Consider the following 20,123-nt stretch of genomic DNA (forward strand, 5'->3'; position numbering starts at 1 on the left):
TGTTAGGAAGTATCATTTGCAGTGGCATATGTCATAAAAAGGCGTGTTTAGGACGGTTGCGTAGGTCGTAAGTGCCGCAGAGAGCTCATTCGGAGAGGGAAGGAAGGCTGTAAGGGGAGGAGGAGGCCCACATTTCTCTAACGAGTATAGAAATGTTGAGATAGGTTCTTTATTTACAAAGCTAAAGGGACTTATTACATTCAAATGCCACAGTGGCGAAAAATTTTGTGGCTCACAATGACTCTGCGTTGCATATACCACTTGTTAAATATTTCTGAAAGATAAATAGTGCTACGACGACCTCCATGTATCAGTCACACATTGCGAACTCTTTTGGAATCATCAAGATCCTTGGAACTGAAAGAAAATTTAGAACCCACAAGGAACAACTGCGAATAATGTGTTAGGAAGTATCATTTGCAGTGGCATATGTCATAAAAAGGCGTGTTTAGGATGGTTGCGTAGGTCGTAAGTGCCGCAGAGAGCTCATTCGGAAAGGGAAGGAGGGCTGTAAGGGGAGGAGGAGGCCCACATTTCTCTAACGAGTAAAGAAATGTTGAGATAGGTTCTTTATATACAAAGCTAAAGGGACTTATTACATTCAACTGCCACAGTGACGAAGCATTTTGTGGCTCACAATGCCTCTGCGTTGCATATACCACTTGTTAAATATTTCTGAAACATAAATAGTGCTACGACGACCTCAATGTATCAGTCACACATTGCGACAACATTTGGAATCATCAAGATCCTTGGAACGGAAAGAAAATTTAGAACCCACAAGGAACATTTGCGAATAATGTGTTAGGAAGTATCATTTGCAGTGGCATATGTCATAAAAACGCGTGGTTAGGACGGTGGCAAGTTCGCAATTGCCGCAGAAGGCTCATTCGGAGAGGGAAGGAGGGCTGTAAGGGGAGGAGGAGGCCCACATTTCTCTAACGAGTATAGAAATGCTGAGATAGGTTCTTAATTTACAAAGCTAAGGGGACTTATTACTTTCAAATGCCACACTGACGAAAAATTTTTTTGCTCACAATGCCTCTGCGTTGCATATACCACTTGTTAAATATTTCTGAAACATAAATAGTGCTACGACGACCTCCATGTATCAGTCACACATTGCGACAACAGTTGGAATCATCAAGATCCTTGGAACTGAAAGAAAATGTAGAACCCACAAGGAACAACTGCGAATAATGTGTTAGGAAGTATCATTTGCAGTGGCATATGTCATAAAAAGGCGTGTTTAGGACGGTTGCGTATGTCGTAAGTGTCGCAGAGAGCTCATTCGGAGAGGGAAGGAGGGCTGTAAGGGGAGGAGGAGGCCCACATTTCTCTAACGAGTATAGAAATGTTGAGATAGGTTCTTTATTTACAAAGCTAAAGGGACTTATTACCTTCAAATGTCACAGTGACGAAAAATTTTGTGGCTCACAATGCCTCTGCGTTGCATATACCACTTGTTAAATATTTCTGAAACATAAATAGTGCTACGACGACCTCCATGTATCAGTCACACATTACGACAACTTTTCGAATCATCAAGATCCTTGGAACTGAAAGAAAATTTAGAACCCACAAGGAACAACTGCGAATAATTTGTTAGGAAGTAACATTTGCAGTGGAATATGTCATAAAAAGGCGTGTTTAGGACGGTTGCGTAGGTCGTAAGTGCCGCTGAGAGCTCATTCGGAGAGGGAAGGAGGGCTGTAAGGGGAGGAGGAGGCCCACATTTCTCTAACGGGTATAGAAATGTTGAGATAGGTTCTTTATTTACAAAGCTAAAGGGACTTATTACATTTAAATGCCACAGTGACGAAAAATTTTGTGGCTCACAATGACTCTGCGTTGCATATACCACTTGTTAAATATTTCTGAAACATAAATAGTGCTACGACGACCTCCATGTATCAGTCACACATTGCGAACTCTTTTGGAATCATCAAGATCCTTGGAACTGAAAGAAAATTTAGAACCCACAAGGAACAACTGCGAATAATGTGTTAGGAAGTATCATTTGCAGTGGCATATGTCATAAAAAGGCGTGTTTAGGACTGTGGCAAGTTCGCAATTGCCGCAGAAGGCTCATTCGGTGATGGAAGGAGGGCTGTAAGGGGAGGAGGAGGCCCACATTTCTCTAACGAGTATAGAAATGTTGAGATAGGTTCTTTATTTACAAAGCTAAAGGGACTTATTACATTCAAATGCCACAGTGACGAAAAATTTTGTGGCTCACAATGCCTCTGCGTTGCATATACCACTTGTTAAATATTTCTGAAACATAAATAGAGCTACGACGACCTCCATGTATCAGTCACAAATTGCGACAACTTTTGCAATCATCAAGATCCTTGGAACTGAAAGAAAATTTAGAACCCACAAGGAACAACTGCGAATAATGTGTTAGGAAGTATCATTTGCAGTGACATATTTCATAAAAAGGCGTGTTTAGGACGGTTGCGTAGGTCGTAAGTGCCGCAGAGAGCTCATTCGGAGAGGGAAGGAGGGCTGTAAGGGGAGGAGGAGGCCCACACTTCTCTAACGAGTGTAGAAATGTTGAGATAGGTTCTTTATATACAAAGCTAAAGGGACTTATTACATTCAACTGCCACAGTGACGAAAAATTTTTTGGCTCACAATGCCTCTGCGTTGCATATACCACTTGTTAAATATTTCTGAAACATAAATAGTGCTACGACGACCTCTATGTATCAGTCACACATTGCGAAAACTTTTGGAATCGTCAAGATCCTTGGAACTGAAAGAAAATTTAGAACACACAAGGAACAACTGCGAATAATGTGTTAGGAAGTAACATTTGCAGTGGCATATGTCATAAAAAGGCGTGTTTAGGGCGGTTGCGTAGGTCGTAAGTACCGCAGAGAGCTCATTCGGAGAGGGAAGGAGGGCTGTAAGCGGAGGAGGAGGCCCACATTTCTCTAACGAGTATAGAAATGTTGAGATAGGTTCTTTATTTACAAAGCTAAAGGGACTTATTACATTCAAATGCCACAGTGACGAAAAATTTTGTGGCTCACAATGCCTCTGCGTTGCATATACCACTTGTTAAATATTTCTGAAACATAAATAGTGCTACGACGACCTCCATGTATCAGTCACACATTACGACAACTTTTGGAATCATCAAGATCCTTGGAACTGAAAGAAAATTGAGAACCCACAAGGAACAACTGCGAATAATTTGTTAGGAAGTATCATTTGCAGTGGCATATGTCATAAAAAGGCGTGTTTAGGACGGCTGCGTAGGTCGTAAGTGCCGCAGAGAGCTCATTCGGAGAGGGAAGGAAGGCTGTAAGGGGAGGAGGAGGCCCACATTTCTCTAACGAGTATAGAAATATTGAGATAGGTTCTTTATTTACAAAGCTAAAGGGACTTATTACATTCAAATGTCACAGTGGCGAAAAATTTTGTGGCTCACAATGACTCTGCGTTGCATATACCACTTGTTAAATATTTCTGAAAGATAAATAGTGCTACGACGACCTCCATGTATCAGTCACACATTGCGAACTCTTTTGGAATCATCAAGATCCTTGGAACTGAAAGAAAATTTAGAACCCACAAGGAACAACTGCGAATAATGTGTTAGGAAGTATCATTTGCAGTGGCATATGTCATAAAAAGGCGTGTTTAGGACGGTTGCGTAGGTCGTAAGTGCCGCAGAGAGCTCATTCGGAGAGGGAAGGAGGGCTGTAAGGGGAGGAGGAGGCCCACATTTCTCTAACGAGTAAAGAAATGTTGAGATAGGTTCTTTATATACAAAGCTAAAGGGAGTTATTACATTCAACTGCCACAGTGACGAAGCATTTTGTGGCTCACAATGCCTCTGCGTTGCATATATCACTTGTTAAATATTTCTGAAACATAAATAGTGCTACGACGACCTCCATGTATCAGTCACACGTTGCGACAACTTTTGGAATCATCAAGATCCCTGGAACTGAAAGAAAATTTAGAACCCACAAGGAACAACTGCGAATAATGTGTTAGGAAGTATCATTTGCAGTGGCATATGTCATAAAAAGGCGTGTTTAGGACGGTGGCAACTTCGCAATTGCCGCAGAAGGCTCATTCAGAGAGGGAAGGAGGGCTGTAAGGGGACGAGGAGGCCCACATTTCTCTAACGAGTATAGAAATGATGAGATAGGTTCTTTATTTACAAAGCTAAAGGGGCTTATTACATTCATATGCGACAGTGACGAAAAATTTTGTGGCTCACAATGCCTCTGCGTTGCATATACCACTTGTTGAATATTTCTGAAACATATATAGTGCTACGACGACCTCCATGTATCAGTCACACATTGTGACAACTTTTAAAATCATCAAGATCCTTGGAACTGAAAGAAAATTTAGAACCCACAATGAACAACTGCGAATAATGTGTTAGGAAGTATCATTTGCAGTTTCATATGTCATAAAAAGGCGTGTTTAGGACGGTTGCGTAGGTCGTAAGTGTCGCAGAGCGCTCATTCGGAGAGGGAAGGAGGGCTGTAAGGGGAGGAGGAGGAGGCCCACATTTCTCTAACCAGTATAGAAATGTTGAGATAGGTTCTTTATTTACAAAGCTAAAGGGACTTATTACATTCAAATGCCACAGTGACGAAAAATTTTGTGGCTCACAATGCCTCTGCGTTGCATATACCACTTGTTAAATATTTCTGAAACATAAATAGTGCTACGACGACCTCCATGTATCGGTCACACATTGCGACAACTTTTGGAATCATCAAGATCCTTGGAACTGAAAGAAAATTTAGAACCCAAAAGGAACAACTGCGAATAATGTGTTAGGAAGTATCATTTGCAGTGGCATATGTCATAAAAGGGCGTGTTTAGACCGGTTGCGTACGTCGTAAGTGCCGGAGAGAGCTCATTCGGAGAGGGAAGGAGGGCTGTAAGGGGAGGAGAAGGCCCACATTTCTCTAAAGAGTATAGAAATGTTGAGATACGTTCTTTATTTACAAAGCTACAGGGAATTATTACATTCAAATGCCACAGTGACGAAAAATTTTGTGGCTCACAATGCCTCTGCGTTGCATATACCACTTGTTAAATATTTCTGAAACATAAATAGTGCTACGACGACCTCCATGTACCAGTCACACATTGCGACAACATTTGGAATCATCAAGATCCTTGGAACATAAAGAAAATTTAGAACCCACAAGGAACAACTGCGAATAATGTGTTAGGAAGTATCATTTGCAGTGGCATATGTCATAAAAACGCGTGTTTAGGACGGTGGCACTTGTTAAATATTTGTGAAACATAAATAGTGCTACGACGACCTCCATGTATCAGTCACACATTGCGACAACATTTGGAATCATCAAGATCCTTGGAACTGAAAGAAAATTTAGAACCCACAAGGAACAACTGCGAATAATGTGTTAAGAAGTATCATTTGCAGTGGCATATGTCATAAAAACGCGTGTTTAGGACGGTGGCAAGTTCGCAATTGCCGCAGAAGGCTCATTCGGAGAGGGAAGGAGGGCTGTAAGGGGAGGAGGAGGCCCACATTTCTCTAACGAGTATAGAAATGTTGGGATAGGTTCTTTATTTACAAAGCTAACGGGACTTATTACATTCAAATGCCACAGTGACGAAAAATTTTGTTGCTCACAATGCCTCTGCGTTGCATATACCACTTGTTAAATTTTTCTGAAACATAAATAGTGCTACGACGACCTCCATGTATCAGTCACACATTGCGACAACTTTTGGAATCATCAAGATCCTTGGAACTGAAAGAAAATTTAGAACACACAAGGAACAACTGCGAATAATGTGTTTGGATGTAACATTTGCAGTGGCATATGTCATAAAAAGGGGTGTTTAGGACGGTTGTGTAGGTCGTAAGTGCCGCAGAGAGCTCATTCGGAGAGGGAAGGAGGGCTGTAAGGGGAGGAGGAGGCCCACATTTCTCTAACGAGTATAGAAATGTTGAGATAGGTTTTTTATATACAAAGCTAAAGGGACTTATTACATTCAACTGCCACAGTGACGAAACATTTTGTGGCTCACAATGCCTCTGCGTTGCATATATCACTTGTTAAATATTTCTGAATTATAAATAGTGCTACGACGACCTCCATGTATCAGTCACACATTGCGACAACTTTTGGAATCATTAAGATCCTTGGAACTGAAAGAAAATTTAGAACCCACAAGGAACAACTGCGAATAATGTGTTAGGAAGTATCATTTGCAGTGGCATATGTCATAAAAACGCGTGTTTAGGACTTTGGCAAGTTCGCAATTGCCGCAGAAGGCTCATTCAGAGAGGGAAGGAGGGCTGTAAGGGGACGAGGAGGCCCACATTTCTCTAACGAGTATAGAAATGTTGAGATAGGTTCTTTATTTACAAAGCTAAAGGGACTTATTACATTCAAATGCCACAGTGACGAAAAATTTTGTGGCTCACAATGCCTCTGCGTTGCATATACCACTTGTTAAATATTTCTGAAACATAAATAGTGCTACGACGACCTCCATGTATCAGTCACACATTGCGACAACTTTTGGAATCATTAAGATCCTTGGAACTGAAAGAAAATTTAGAACCCACAAGGAACAACTGCGAATAATGTGTTAGGAAGTAACATTTGGAGTGGCATATGTCATAAAAAGGCGTGTTTAGGACGGTTGCGTAGGTCGCAAGTGCCGCAGAGAGCTCATTCGGAGAGGGAAGGAGGGCTGTAAGTGGAGGAGGAGGCCCACATTTCTCTAACGAGTATAGAAATGTTGAGATAGGTTCTTTATTTACAAAGCTAAAGGGACTTATTACATTCAAATGCCACAGTGACGAAAAATTTTGTGGCTGACAATGCCTCTGCGTTGCATATACCACCTGTTAAATATTTCTGAAACATAAATAAAGCTACGACGACCTCCATGTATCAGTCACACATTGCGACAACTTTTGGAATCATCAAGATCCTTGGAACTGAAAGAAAATTTAGAACCCACAAGGAACAACTGCGAATAATGTGTTAGGAAGTAACATTTGGAGTGGCATATGTCATAAAAAGGCGTGTTTAGGACGGTTGCGTAGGTCGTAAGTGCCGCAGAGAGCTCATTCGGAGAGGGAAGGAGGGCTGTAAGTGGAGGAGGAGGCCCACATTTCTCTAACGACTATAGAAATGTTGAGATAGGTTCTTTATTTACAAAGCTAAAGGGACTTATTACATTCAAATGCCACAGTGACGAAAAATTTTGTGGCTGACAATGCCTCTGCGTTGCATATACCACTTGTTAAATATTTCTGAAACATAAATAAAGCTACGACGACCTCCATGTATCAGTCACACATTGCAACAACTTTTGGAATCATCAAGATCCTGGAACTGAAAGAACATTTAGAACCCACAAGGAACAACTGCGAATAATGTGTTTGGATGTAACATTTGCAGTGGCATATGTCATAAAAAGGCGTGTTTAGGACGGTTGTGTATTTCGTAAGTGCCGCAGAGAGCTCATTCGGAGAGGGAAGGAGGACTGTAAGGGGAGGAGGAGGCCCACATTTCTCTAACGAGTATAGAAATGTTGAGATAGGTTTTTTATATACAAAGCTAAAGGGACTTATTACATTCAACTGCCACAGTGACGAAACATTTTGTGGCTCACAATGCCTCTGCGTTGCATATATCACTTGTTAAATATTTCTGAATTATAAATAGTGCTACGACGACCTCCGTGTATCAGTCACACATTGCGACAACTTTTGGAATCATTAAGATCCTTGGAACTGAAAGAAAATTTAGAACCCACAAGGAACAACTGCGAATAATGTGTTAGGAAGTATCATTTGCAGTGGCATATGTCATAAAAACGCGTGTTTAGGACTTTGGCAAGTTCGCAATTGCCGCAGAAGGCTCATTCAGAGAGGGAAGGAGGGCTGTAAGGGGACGAGGAGGCCCACATTTCTCTAACGAGTATAGAAATGTTGAGATAGGTTCTTTATTTACAAAGCTAAAGGGACTTATTACATTCAAATGCCACAGTGACGAAAAATTTTGTGGCTCACAATGCCTCTGCGTTGCATATACCACTTGTTAAATATTTCTGAAACATAAATAGTGCTACGACGACCTCCATGTATCAGTCACACATTGCGACAACTTTTGGAATCATTAAGATCCTTGGAACTGAAAGAAAATTTAGAACCCACAAGGAACAACTGCGAATAATGTGTTAGGAAGTAACATTTGGAGTGGCATATGTCATAAAAAGGCGTGTTTAGGACGGTTGCGTAGGTCGTAAGTGCCGCAAAAAGCTCATTCGGAGAGGGAAGGAGGGCTGTAAGTGGAGGAGGAGGCCCACATTTCTCTAACGAGTATAGAAATGTTGAGATAGGTTCTTTATTTACAAAGCTAAAGGGACTTATTACATTCAAATGCCACAGTGACGAAAAATTTTGTGGCTGACAATGCCTCTGCGTTGCATATACCACCTGTTAAATATTTCTGAAACATAAATAAAGCTACGACGACCTCCATGTATCAGTCACACATTGCGACAACTTTTGGAATCATCAAGATCCTTGGAACTGAAAGAACATTTAGAACCCACAAGGAACAACTGCGAATAATGTGTTAGGAAGTAACATTTGGAGTGGCATATGTCATAAAAAGGCGTGTTTAGGACGGTTGCGTAGGTCGTAAGTGCCGCAGAGAGCTCATTCGGAGAGGGAAGGAGGGCTGTAAGTGGAGGAGGAGGCCCACATTTCTCTAACGACTATAGAAATGTTGAGATAGGTTCTTTATTTACAAAGCTAAAGGGACTTATTACATTCAAATGCCACAGTGACGAAAAATTTTGTGGCTGACAATGCCTCTGCGTTGCATATACCACTTGTTAAATATTTCTGAAACATAAATAAAGCTACGACGACCTCCATGTATCAGTCACACATTGCGACAACTTTTGGAATCATCAAGATCCTGGAACTGAAAGAACATTTAGAACCCACAAGGAACAACTGCGAATAATGTGTTTGGATGTAACATTTGCAGTGGCATATGTCATAAAAAGGCGTGTTTAGGACGGTTGTGTATTTCGTAAGTGCCGCAGAGAGCTCATTCGGAGAGGGAAGGAGGACTGTAAGGGGAGGAGGAGGCCCACATTTCTCTAACGAGTATAGAAATGTTGAGATAGGTTTTTATATACAAAGCTAAAGGGACTTATTACATTCAACTGCCACAGTGACGAAACATTTTGTGGCTCACAATGCCTCTGCGTTGCATATATCACTTGTTAAATATTTCTGAATTATAAATAGTGCTACGACGACCTCCGTGTATCAGTCACACATTGCGACAACTTTTGGAATCATTAAGATCTTTGGAACTGAAAGAAAATTTAGAACCCACAAGGAACAACTGCGAATAATGTGTTAGGAAGTATCATTTGCAGTGGCATATGTCATAAAAACGCGTGTTTAGGACTTTGGCAAGTTCGCAATTGCCGCAGAAGGCTCATTCAGAGAGGGAAGGAGGGCTGTAAGGGGACGAGGAGGCCCACATTTCTCTAACGAGTATAGAAATGTTGAGATAGGTTCTTTATTTACAAAGCTAAAGGGACTTATTACATTCAAATGCCACAGTGACGAAAAATTTTGTGGCTCACAATGCCTCTGCGTTGCATATACCACTTGTTAAATATTTCTGAAACATAAATAGTGCTACGACGACCTCCATGTATCAGTCACACATTGCGACAACTTTTGGAATCATTAAGATCCTTGGAACTGAAAGAAAATTTAGAACCCAGAAGGAACAACTGCGAATAATGTGTTAGGAAGTAACATTTGGAGTGGCATATGTCATAAAAAGGCGTGTTTAGGACGGTTGCGTAGGTCGTAAGTGCCGCAGAGAGCTCATTCGGAGAGGGAAGGAGGGCTGTAAGTGGAGGAGGAGGCCCACATTTCTCTAACGAGTATAGAAATGTTGAGATAGGTTCTTTATTTACAAAGCTAAAGGGACTTATTACATTCAAATGCCACAGTGACGAAAAATTTTGTGGCTGACAATGCCTCTGCGTTGCATATACCACCTGTTAAATATTTCTGAAACATAAATAAAGCTACGACGACCTCCATGTATCAGTCACACATTGCGACAACTTTTGGAATCATCAAGATCCTTGGAACTGAAAGAACATTTAGAACCCACAAGGAACAACTGCGAATAATGTGTTAGGAAGTAACATTTGGAGTGGCATATGTCATAAAAAGGCGTGTTTAGGACGGTTGCGTAGGTCGTAAGTGCCGCAGAGAGCTCATTCGGAGAGGGAAGGAGGGCTGTAAGTGGAGGAGGAGGCCCACATTTCTCTAACGACTATAGAAATGTTGAGATAGGTTCTTTATTTACAAAGCTAAAGGGACTTATTTCATTCAAATGCCACAGTGACGAAAAATTTTGTGGCTGACAATGCCTCTGCGTTGCATATACCACTTGTTAAATATTTCTGAAACATAAATAAAGCTACGACGACCTCCATGTATCAGTCACACATTGCGACAACTTTTGGAATCATCAAGATCCTGGAACTGAAAGAACATTTAGAACCCACAAGGAACAACTGCGAATAATGTGTTTGGATGTAACATTTGCAGTGGCATGTGTCATAAAAAGGCGTGTTTAGGACGGTTGTGTAGGTCGTAAGTGCCGCAGAGAGCTCATTCGGAGAGGGAAGGAGGGCTGTAAGGGGAGGAGGAGGCCCACATTTCTCTAACGAGTATAGAAATGTTGAGATAGGTTTTTTATATACAAAGCTAAAGGGACTTATTACATTCAACTGCCACAGTGACGAAACATTTTGTGGCTCACAATGCCTCTGCGTTGCATATACCACTTGTTAAATATTTCTGAATTATAAATAGTGCTACGACGACCACCGTGTATCAGTCACACATTGCGACAACTTTTGGAATCATTAAGATCCTTGGAACTGAAAGAAAATTTAGAACCCACAAGGAACAACTGCGAATAATGTGTTAGGAAGTATCATTTGCAGTGGCATATGTCATAAAAACGCGTGTTTAGGACTTTGGCAAGTTCGCAATTGCCGCAGAAGGCTCATTCAGAGAGGGAAGGAGGGCTGTAAGGGGACGAGGAGGCCCACATTTCTCTAACGAGTATAGAAATGTTGAGATAGGTTCTTTATTTACAAAGCTAAAGGGACTTATTACATTCAAATGCCACAGTGACGAAAAATTTTGTGGCTCACAATGCCTCTGCGTTGCATATACCACTTGTTAAATATTTCTGAAACATAAATAGTGCTACGACGACCTCCATGTATCAGTCACACATTGCGACAACTTTTGGAATCATTAAGATCCTTGGAACTGAAAGAAAATTTAGAACCCACAAGGAACAACTGCGAATAATGTGTTAGGAAGTAACATTTGGAGTGGCATATGTCATAAAAAGGCGTGTTTAGGACGGTTGCGTAGGTCGTAAGTGCCGCAGAGAGCTCATTCGGAGAGGGAAGGAGGGCTGTAAGTGGAGGAGGAGGCCCACATTTCTCTAACGAGTATAGAAATGTTGAGATAGGTTCTTTATTTACAAAGCTAAAGGGACTTATTACATTCAAATGCCACAGTGACGAAAAATTTTGTGGCTGACAATGCCTCTGCGTTGCATATACCACTTGTTAAATATTTCTGAAACATAAATAAAGCTACGACGACCTCCATGTATCAGTCACACATTGCGACAACTTTTGGAATCATCAAGATCCTTGGAACTGAAAGAACATTTAGAACCCACAAGGAACAACTGCGAATAATGTGTTAGGAAGTAACATTTGGAGTGGCATATGTCATAAAAAGGCGAGTTTAGGACGGTTGCGTAGGTCGTAAGTGCCGCAGAGAGCTCATTCGGAGAGGGAAGGAGGGCTGTAAGTGGAGGAGGAGGCCCACATTTCTCTAACGAGTATAGAAATGTTGAGATAGGTTCTTTATTTACAAAGCTAAAGGGACTTATTACATTCAAATGCCACAGTGACGAAAAATTTTGTGGCTGACAATGCCTCTGCGTTGCATATACCACTTGTTAAATATTTCTGAAACATAAATAAAGCTACGACGACCTCCATGTATCAGTCACACATTGCGACAACTTTTGGAATCATCAAGATCCTTGGAACTGAAAGAACATTTAGAAACCACAAGGAACAACTGCGAATGATGTGTTAGGAAGTATCATTTGCAGTGGCATATGTCATAAAAGGGCGTGCTTAGGACGGTTGCGTAGGTCGTAAGTGCCGGAGAGAGCTCATTCGGAGAGGGAAGGAGGGCTGTAAGGGGAGGAGAAGGCCCACATTTCTCTAAAGAGTATAGAAATGTTGAGATACGTTCTTTATTTACAAAGCTACAGGGAATTATTACATTCAAATGCCACAGTGACGAAAAATGTTGTGGCTCACAATGCCTCTGCGTTGCATATACCACTTGTTAAATATTTCTGAAACATAAATAGTGCTACGACGACCTCCATGTATCAGTCACACATTGCGACAACATTTGGAATCATCAAGATCCTTGGAACTGAAAGAAAATTTAGAACCCACAAGGAACAACTGCGAATAATGTGTTAGGAAGTATCATTTGCAGTGGCATATGTCATAAAAACGCGTGTTTAGGACGGTGGCAAGTTCGCAATTGCCGCAGAAGGCTCATTCGGAGAGAGAAGGAGGGCTGTAAGGGGAGGAGGACTCCCACATTTCTCTAACGAGTATAGAAATGATGAGATAGGTCCTTTATTTACGAAGCTAAAGGGGCTTATTAGATTCATATGCCACAGTGACGAAAAATTTTGTGGCTCACAATGCCTCTGCGTTGCATATACCACTTGTTAAATATTTCTGAAACATAAATAGTGCTACGACGACCTCCATGTATCAGTCACACATTGCGACAACTTTTGGAATCATCAAGATCCTTGGAACTGAAAGAAAATTTAGAACCCACAAGGAACAACTGCGAATAATGTGTTAGGAAGTATCATTTGCAGTGGCATATGTCATAAAAAGGCGTGTTTAGGACGGTTGCGTAGGTCGTAAGTGCCGCAGAGAGATCATTCGGAGAGGGAAGGAGGGCTGTAAGGGGAGGAGGAGGCCCACATTTCTCTAACCAGTATAGAAATGTTGGGATAGGTTCTTTATTTACAAAGCCAAAGGGACTTATTACATTCAAATGCCACAGTGACGAAAAATTTTGTGGCTCACAATGCCTCTGCGTTGCATATACCACTTGTTAAATATTTCTGAAACATAAATAGTGCTACGACGACCTCCATGTATCAGTCACACATTGCGACAACTTTTGGAATCATCAAGATCCTTGGAACTGAAAGAAAATTTAGAACCCACAAGGAACAACTGCGAATAATGTGTTAAGAAGTATCATTTGCAGTGGCATATGTCATACAAAGACGTGTTTAGGACGGTTGCGTAGGTCGTAAGTGCCGCAGAGAGCTCATTCGGCGAGGGAAGGAGGGCTGTAAGGGGAGAGGGGCGGCAAACATTTCTCTAACGAGTATAGAAATGCTGAGATAGGTTCTTTATTTATAAAGCTAAAGGGACTTATTACTTTCAAATGCCACACTGACGAAAAATTTTGTGGCACACAATGCCTCTGCGTTGCATATACCACTTGTTAAATATTTCTTAAACATAAATAGTGCTACGAAGACCTCCATGTATCAGTCACACATTACGACAACTTTTGGAATCATCAAGATCCTTGGAACTGAAAGAAAATTGAGACCCCACAAGGAACAACTGCGAATAATTTGTTAGGAAGTATCATTTGCAGTGGCATATGTCATAAAAAGGCGTGTTTAGGACGGTTGCGTAGGTCGTAAGTACCGCAGAGAGCTCATTCGGAGAGGGAAGGAGGGCTGTAAGCGGAGGAGGAGGCCCACATTTCTCTAACGAGTATAGAAATGTTGAGATAGGTTCTTTATTTACAAAGCTAAAGGGACTTATTACATTCAAATGCCACAGTGACGAAAAATTTTGTGGCTCACAATGCCTCTGCGTTGCATATACCACTTGTTAAATATTTCTGAAACATAAATAGTGCTACGACGACCTCCATGTATCAGTCACACATTACGACAACTTTTGGAATCATCAAGATCCTTGGAACTGAAAGAAAATTGAGAACCCACAAGGAACAACTGCGAATAATTTGTTAGGAAGTATCATTTGCAGTGGCATATGTCATAAAAAGGCGTGTTTAGGACGGTTGCGTAGGTCGTAAGTGCCACAGAGAGCTCATTCGGAGAGGGAAGGAAGGCTGTAAGGGGAGGAGGAGGCCCACATTTCTCTAACGAGTATAGAAATGTTGAGATAGGTTCTTTATTTACAAAGCTAAAGGGACTTATTACATTCAAATGCCACAGTGGCGAAAAATTTTGTGGCTCACAATGACTCTGCGTTGCATATACCACTTGTTAAATATTTCTGAAAGATAAATAGTGCTACGACGACCTCCATGTATCAGTCACACATTGCGAACTCTTTTGGAATCATCAAGATCCTTGGAACTGAAAGAAAATTTAGAACCCACAAGGAACAACTGCGAATAATGTGTTAGGAAGTATCATTTGCAGTGGCATATGTCATAAAAAGGCGTGTTTAGGACGGTTGCGTAGGTCGTAAGTGCCGCAGAGAGCTCATTCGGAGAGGGAAGGAGGGCTGTAAGGGGAGGAGGAGGCCCACATTTCTCTAACGAGTAAAGAAATGTTGAGATAGGTTCTTTATATACAAAGCTAAAGGGACTTATTACATTCAACTGCCACAGTGACGAAGCATTTTGTGGCTCACAATGCCTCTGCGTTGCATATATCACTTGTTAAATATTTCTGAAACATAAATAGTGCTACGACGACCTCCATGTATCAGTCACACGTTGCGACAACTTTTGGAATCATCAAGATCCTTGGAACTGAAAGAAAATTTAGAACCCACAAGGAACAACTGCGAATAATGTGTTAGGAAGTATCATTTGCAGTGGCATATGTCATAAAAAGGCGTGTTTAGGACGGTGGCAACTTCGCAATTGCCGCAGAAGGCTCATTCAGAGAGGGAAGGAGGGCTGTAAGGGGACGAGGAGGCCCACATTTCTCTAACGAGTATAGAAATGATGAGATAGGTTCTTTATTTACAAAGCTAAAGGGGCTTGTTACATTCATATGCGACAGTGACGAAAAATTTTGTGGCTCACAATGCCTCTGCGTTGCATATACCACTTGTTGAATATTTCTGAAACATATATAGTGCTACGACGACCTCCATGTATCAGTCACACATTGTGACAACTTTTAAAATCATCAAGATCCTTGGAACTGAAAGAAAATTTAGAACCCACAAGGAACAACTGCGAATAATGTGTTAGGAAGTATCATTAGCAGTGGCATATGTCATAAAAAGGCGTGTTTAGGACGGTGGCAAGTTCGCAATTGCCGCAGAAGGCTCATTCGGAGAGGGAAGGAGGGCTGTAAGGGGAGGAGGAGGCCCACATTTCTCTAACGAGTATAGAAATGTTGGCATAGGTTCTTTATTTACAAAGCTAAAGGGACTTATTACATTCAAATGCCACAGTGACGAAAAATTTTGTGGCTCACAATGCCTCTGCGTTGCATATACCACTTGTTACATATTTCTGAAACATAAATAGTGCTACGACGACCTCCATGTATCGGTCACACATTGCGACAACTTTTGGAATCATCAAGATCCTTGGAACTGAAAGAAAATTTAGAACCCACAATGAACAACTGCGAATAATGTGTTAGGAAGTATCATTTGCAGTTTCATATGTCATAAAAAGGCGTGTTTAGGACGGTTGCGTAGGTCGTAAGTGTCGCAGAGCGCTCATTCGGAGAGGGAAGGAGGGCTGTAAGGGGAGGAGGAGGAGGCCCACATTTCTCTAACCAGTATAGAAATGTTGAGATAGGTTCTTTATTTACAAAGCTAAAGGGACTTATTACATTCAACTGCCACAGTGACGAAACATTTTGTGGCTCACAATGCCTCTGCGTTGCATATACCACTTGTTAAATATTTCTGAATTATAAATAGTGCTACGACGACCACCGTGTATCAGTCACACATTGCGACAACTTTTGGAATCATTAAGATCCTTGGAACTGAAAGAAAATTTAGAACCCACAAGGAACAACTGCGAATAATGTGTTAGGAAGTATCATTTGCAGTGGCATATGTCATAAAAACGCGTGTTTAGGACTTTGGCAAGTTCGCAATTGCCGCAGAAGGCTCATTCAGAGAGGGAAGGAGGGCTGTAAGGGGACGAGGAGGCCCACATTTCTCTAACGAGTATAGAAATGTTGAGATAGGTTCTATATTTACAAAGCTAAAGGGACTTATTACATTCAAATGCCACAGTGACGAAAAATTTTGTGGCTCACAATGCCTCTGCGTTGCATATACCACTTGTTAAATATTTCTGAAACATAAATAGTGCTACGACGACCTCCATGTATCAGTCACACATTGCGACAACTTTTGGAATCATTAAGATCCTTGGAACTGAAAGAAAATTTAGAACCCACAAGGAACAACTGCGAATAATGTGTTAGGAAGTAACATTTGGAGTGGCATATGTCATAAAAAGGCGTGTTTAGGACGGTTGCGTAGGTCGTAAGTGCCGCAGAGAGCTCATTCGGAGAGGGAAGGAGGGCTGTAAGTGGAGGAGGAGGCCCACATTTCTCTAACGAGTATAGAAATGTTGAGATAGGTTCTTTATTTACAAAGCTAAAGGGACTTATTACATTCAAATGCCACAGTGACGAAAAATTTTGTGGCTGACAATGCCTCTGCGTTGCATATACCACTTGTTAAATATTTCTGAAACATAAATAAAGCTACGACGACCTCCATGTATCAGTCACACATTGCGACAACTTTTGGAATCATCAAGATCCTTGGAACTGAAAGAACATTTAGAACCCACAAGGAACAACTGCGAATAATGTGTTAGGAAGTAACATTTGGAGTGGCATATGTCATAAAAAGGCGAGTTTAGGACGGTTGCGTAGGTCGTAAGTGCCGCAGAGAGCTCATTCGGAGAGGGAAGGAGGGCTGTAAGTGGAGGAGGAGGCCCACATTTCTCTAACGAGTATAGAAATGTTGAGATAGGTTCTTTATTTACAAAGCTAAAGGGACTTATTACATTCAAATGCCACAGTGACGAAAAATTTTGTGGCTGACAATGCCTCTGCGTTGCATATACCACTTGTTAAATATTTCTGAAACATAAATAAAGCTACGACGACCTCCATGTATCAGTCACACATTGCGACAACTTTTGGAATCATCAAGATCCTTGGAACTGAAAGAACATTTAGAAACCACAAGGAACAACTGCGAATGATGTGTTAGGAAGTATCATTTGCAGTGGCATATGTCATAAAAGGGCGTGCTTAGGACGGTTGCGTAGGTCGTAAGTGCCGGAGAGAGCTCATTCGGAGAGGGAAGGAGGGCTGTAAGGGGAGGAGAAGGCCCACATTTCTCTAAAGAGTATAGAAATGTTGAGATACGTTCTTTATTTACAAAGCTACAGGGAATTATTACATTCAAATGCCACAGTGACGAAAAATGTTGTGGCTCACAATGCCTCTGCGTTGCATATACCACTTGTTAAATATTTCTGAAACATAAATAGTGCTACGACGACCTCCATGTATCAGTCACACATTGCGACAACATTTGGAATCATCAAGATCCTTGGAACTGAAAGAAAATTTAGAACCCACAAGGAACAACTGCGAATAATGTGTTAGGAAGTATCATTTGCAGTGGCATATGTCATAAAAACGCGTGTTTAGGACGGTGGCAAGTTCGCAATTGCCGCAGAAGGCTCATTCGGAGAGAGAAGGAGGGCTGTAAGGGGAGGAGGACTCCCACATTTCTCTAACGAGTATAGAAATGATGAGATAGGTCCTTTATTTACGAAGCTAAAGGGGCTTATTAGATTCATATGCCACAGTGACGAAAAATTTTGTGGCTCACAATGCCTCTGCGTTGCATATACCACTTGTTAAATATTTCTGAAACATAAATAGTGCTACGACGACCTCCATGTATCAGTCACACATTGCGACAACTTTTGGAATCATCAAGATCCTTGGAACTGAAAGAAAATTTAGAACCCACAAGGAACAACTGCGAATAATGTGTTAGGAAGTATCATTTGCAGTGGCATATGTCATAAAAAGGCGTGTTTAGGACGGTTGCGTAGGTCGTAAGTGCCGCAGAGAGATCATTCGGAGAGGGAAGGAGGGCTGTAAGGGGAGGACGAGGCCCACATTTCTCTAACCAGTATAGAAATGTTGGGATAGGTTCTTTATTTACAAAGCTAAAGGGACTTATTACATTCAAATGCCACAGTGACGAAAAATTTTGTGGCTCACAATGCCTCTGCGTTGCATATACCACTTGTTAAATATTTCTGAAACATAAATAGTGCTACGACGACCTCCATGTATCAGTCACACATTGCGACAACTTTTGGAATCATCAAGATCCTTGGAACTGAAAGAAAATTTAGAACCCACAAGGAACAACTGCGAATAATGTGTTAAGAAGTATCATTTGCAGTGGCATATGTCATACAAAGACGTGTTTAGGACGGTTGCGTAGGTCGTAAGTGCCGCAGAGAGCTCATTCGGCGAGGGAAGGAGGGCTGTAAGGGGAGAGGGGCGGCAAACATTTCTCTAACGAGTATAGAAATGCTGAGATAGGTTCTTTATTTATAAAGCTAAAGGGACTTATTACTTTCAAATGCCACACTGACGAAAAATTTTGTGGCACACAATGCCTCTGCGTTGCATATACCACTTGTTAAATATTTCTTAAACATAAATAGTGCTACGAAGACCTCCATGTATCAGTCACACATTACGACAACTTTTGGAATCATCAAGATCCTTGGAACTGAAAGAAAATTGAGACCCCACAAGGAACAACTGCGAATAATTTGTTAGGAAGTATCATTTGCAGTGGCATATGTCATAAAAAGGCGTGTTTAGGACGGTTGCGTAGGTCGTAAGTACCGCAGAGAGCTCATTCGGAGAGGGAAGGAGGGCTGTAAGCGGAGGAGGAGGCCCACATTTCTCTAACGAGTATAGAAATGTTGAGATAGGTTCTTTATTTACAAAGCTAAAGGGACTTATTACATTCAAATGCCACAGTGACGAAAAATTTTGTGGCTCACAATGCCTCTGCGTTGCATATACCACTTGTTAAATATTTCTGAAACATAAATAGTGCTACGACGACCTCCATGTATCAGTCACACATTACGACAACTTTTGGAATCATCAAGATCCTTGGAACTGAAAGAAAATTGAGAACCCACAAGGAACAACTGCGAATAATTTGTTAGGAAGTATCATTTGCAGTGGCATATGTCATAAAAAGGCGTGTTTAGGACGGTTGCGTAGGTCGTAAGTGCCACAGAGAGCTCATTCGGAGAGGGAAGGAAGGCTGTAAGGGGAGGAGGAGGCCCACATTTCTCTAACGAGTATAGAAATGTTGAGATAGGTTCTTTAATTACAAAGCTAAAGGGACTTATTACATTCAAATGCCACAGTGGCGAAAAATTTTGTGGCTCACAATGACTCTGCGTTGCATATACCACTTGTTAAATATTTCTGAAAGATAAATAGTGCTACGACGACCTCCATGTATCAGTCACACATTGCGAACTCTTTTGGAATCATCAAGATCCTTGGAACTGAAAGAAAATTTAGAACCCACAAGGAACAACTGCGAATAATGTGTTAGGAAGTATCATTTGCAGTGGCATATGTCATAAAAAGGCGTGTTTAGGACGGTTGCGTAGGTCGTAAGTGCCGCAGAGAGCTCATTCGGAGAGGGAAGGAGGGCTGTAAGGGGAGGAGGAGGCCCACATTTCTCTAACGAGTAAAGAAATGTTGAGATAGGTTCTTTATATACAAAGCTAAAGGGACTTATTACATTCAACTGCCACAGTGACGAAGCATTTTGTGGCTCACAATGCCTCTGCGTTGCATATATCACTTGTTAAATATTTCTGAAAC

Source organism: Schistocerca serialis, chromosome 2 (genome assembly GCF_023864345.2).
Source record: "Schistocerca serialis cubense isolate TAMUIC-IGC-003099 chromosome 2, iqSchSeri2.2, whole genome shotgun sequence".
NCBI lineage: Eukaryota > Metazoa > Arthropoda > Insecta > Orthoptera > Acrididae > Schistocerca > Schistocerca serialis.